We start from the raw sequence: 3231 nt of genomic DNA on the forward strand, positions 1-3231 counted from the left end.
AGTAGTAGTTGGGGTATTGGTGGCCATTGGCTGCTGTGTCATACCCTGTATACGAGGGCTCATTGAAAGACTGATTGAAACAGCCTTGATGAAACAGATGCCCCTAAAAGGGAATCAGACAGAGGAACTTTATCGACTAAATAGTGAGGGGATAAGTGAGACCAAGATGGATGAAATCTCAGGAATGATGCTTGCGAATTTCAGGGGCGATGCTTAAAGGAAAAATTGCAGAAGATAACAAATGGTAATTAAAGAAAAAGGGGAAAAATAGTGTTACTTCTGCAATTCCATTTACAAAGTAAATGAACTCACACCAGTGTGTAATTGTTTTAGCCAAGAGCTGAGTCAACAAGAATGAAAACGATGTGGAGGAAATACATAATTGTTTTTGTATTAGCTAAAATTGTATGCCAGGATGAAATGTGGCAGCAAAACAATGGTAGATATTACAGGCGAATAGATAAGATGCTGTGAGGGGAGGAAGTTAAGCTGGATACGCCTGTGCAAACAGTAGGTTTCTCACTTTTACAGAGACACAGGAACAAACCCCAATTAAAAAAAGGGCCATAAGGATCAGTATGGTAGGGGAAGGCACAGATGGAGGGAGTAGATAATGGTGAAGTAAGAATATGCCTAACAATGACCTACAGCGGGATGAGGTCAAACGGCCTTGTGAGGCCAGAAAAAGCATTTTGTCACAGACAAGGCCGGATAAGGCCCGAGATAAACAGGAGTAATGGGCGCTGGTCTCAGGGAAGTGGAAGATGTAAATAGGGGAGGAGCAATGTAAAACAAAAGAAACCAAATTATATAAATGTTGTGTATTAATTGAATTTGGGGTGTGTATGTATCTGGACATCACACCCTCTTGCAAGTGTAAAATAAAGGACTACTGATTCAGATTTTGTCTCGGACTGCAATTATTGAAGTGTGTGAGCTTTGTTTCTCACAACGCACAGCAGGTAAAGGGAAACTATGAGCAGAGACAACAGTCAATACAAGGTTGAGGGTGTTGTATTTAAATGCACACAGTTTATAAATCGAGGTAAATGAACTTATAGCGCAGATTGAAATTGGCAGGTACAATGTTGTGGATATCATTGAGGAAGATCTGTAAGGGGTTAAGGCTGGGAACTAAATATTCAAGGATATACATCCTATCGAAAGGAGGGGTGGGGTTGCCTTGTTAGTACAAAATAAAATCAATTTGTTAGCAAGAAATGATATAGAGTTGGAAGGCGTAGAATCTGTGTGGATTGATTTGAAGAACTGCAAAGGAGAAAAGACCCTGATGGGAGTTGTTTACTGGCCTTCTAGCAGTCGTCAGGATGTAAGGAAGCAAATAAATCAGGGGATAGAAAATACATGTAAGAAAGGCTCTGTTACAATAATCATGGGAAACGTCAATATGCAAGTAGATTGGGAAAATCAAGTTGGTGGCAAATCTCAAGAAAGGAATTTGTGGAATGTATACAAGATTTGTTTTTTGGAGCAGATTGTGGTAGAGCCCACGAGAGAACAGGCAATTCTGCATTTGGTGATGTGTAATGAGGCAGACTTGATTAGAGAGCTGAAAGTGAAGGAACTCCTCAGGGGGCAGTGACCATGATAGAATTCACTCTGCAGTTTGAGAGAAAGCAGCTGGAATCAGATGTAATGGTATTACTATTGAGTAAAGGTAACTACAAAGGTGTGAGAGAGGAGCTGACTAGAGTTGATTGGAAGGGGGGGGGGGGCTAGCAGGGAGTGGCAATGGTAGGAATTTCAGGAATAATTTGGGAGACAAAGTACAGGGGATTTCCATATACAGGTAGATTGGGAAAATTAGGTTGGTTGTGGATTGCAAGAAAATAAAATGGTGGAATATCTGCAAGATGGCTTTTTGGAGCAGCTTATGGTGTGGCCTGCTAGGGAACGGGGAAGACTGGATTTAGTGTTGTGTATAATGAGGCAGGCTTGATAAGGGAGCTTAAGGTGAAGGAACCCTTAGGAGGTAGTGATCATAATATGATTGAATTTACTCTGCAATTTGAGAGGGAGAAGATAGAATCAGAGGTGACAGTATTACAGCTGAATAAAGGCAACTACAGAAGCATGAGGGAGGAGCTGGGCAGAATTCACTGGGAGAAGAGCCCAGCAGGAAAGACAATGGAACAGCAATGGCAGGGATTTCTGGGATTAATTCAGGAGACACAGCGAAGATTCATCCTGAAGAAAAAGAAAGGAGGATGAAGCAAACATGGCTGACTAGGGAAGTCAGGGATAGTATAAAAGCAAAAGAGAAAGCATATAATATGGTGAAGGGCAGTGGGAAACCAGAGGTTTAGGAAGCTTACAAAGACCAACAGAGGGTAAAAAAAAGAAGGAAGATGATTAAGTATGAGTGTAAACTAGCCAGTGATATAAAGGAAGATTGCAAAGGTTTCTTTAGATATGTAAAGTGCAAAAGAGAGGTAAAAGTGGACATTGGGCCACTGAAAAATGATGCTGGAGAGATAGTAGTGGGGAACAAGGAACTGGCTGAGGAGCTGAATAATTACTTCGCCTCAGACTTCACAGTAGAAGACACAAATAATATCCCAAAAATTCAAGACAGTGAGGGGCCAGAGCTGAGTATGGTGGCCATTAACAAGCAGAAGGTGCTAAACAAACTGGCCTGAAGGTGGATAAATCATCTTGGACCAGATGGATGACACCCCAGAGTTCTAAGGGAGAAAGCTGAGGAGATAGTGGAGGCGTTAGTGGTAATCTTTCAGGAATCGCTAGAATCAGGGAAGGTCCCAGAGGATTGGAAAATCGCTAAAGTGACACCCTTGTTTAAAAAGGGAGCAAAGAAAAAGACATAAAATTACAGACCAGTTAGTCTAAGCTCGGTCGTGGGTAAGGTCCTGGAATCCATTGTGAAGCATGAGATTACTGAATATTTGGAAATGTATGGTAAAATAGGGCAACGCTGAAAATGTGTTGCTGGAAAAGTGCAGCTGGTCAGGCAGCATCCAAGGAGCAGGAGAATCGACGTTTCGGGCATGAGCCCTTCTTCAGGAATGAGGAAAGTATGTCCAGCAGGCTAAGATAAAAGGTAAGGAGGAGGGACTTGGGGGAGGGGCGTTGGAAATGTGATAGCTGGAAGGAGGTGAAGGTGAGGGTGATAGGCCGGAGTGTGGGTGGGGGGGGGGAGGTCAGGAAGAAGATTGCAGGTTAGGAAGGCGGTGCTGAGTTCGAGGGATTTGA

This window comes from Chiloscyllium plagiosum, chromosome 13 (genome assembly GCF_004010195.1).
Source record: "Chiloscyllium plagiosum isolate BGI_BamShark_2017 chromosome 13, ASM401019v2, whole genome shotgun sequence".
In the NCBI taxonomy this organism is placed as follows: domain Eukaryota; kingdom Metazoa; phylum Chordata; class Chondrichthyes; order Orectolobiformes; family Hemiscylliidae; genus Chiloscyllium; species Chiloscyllium plagiosum.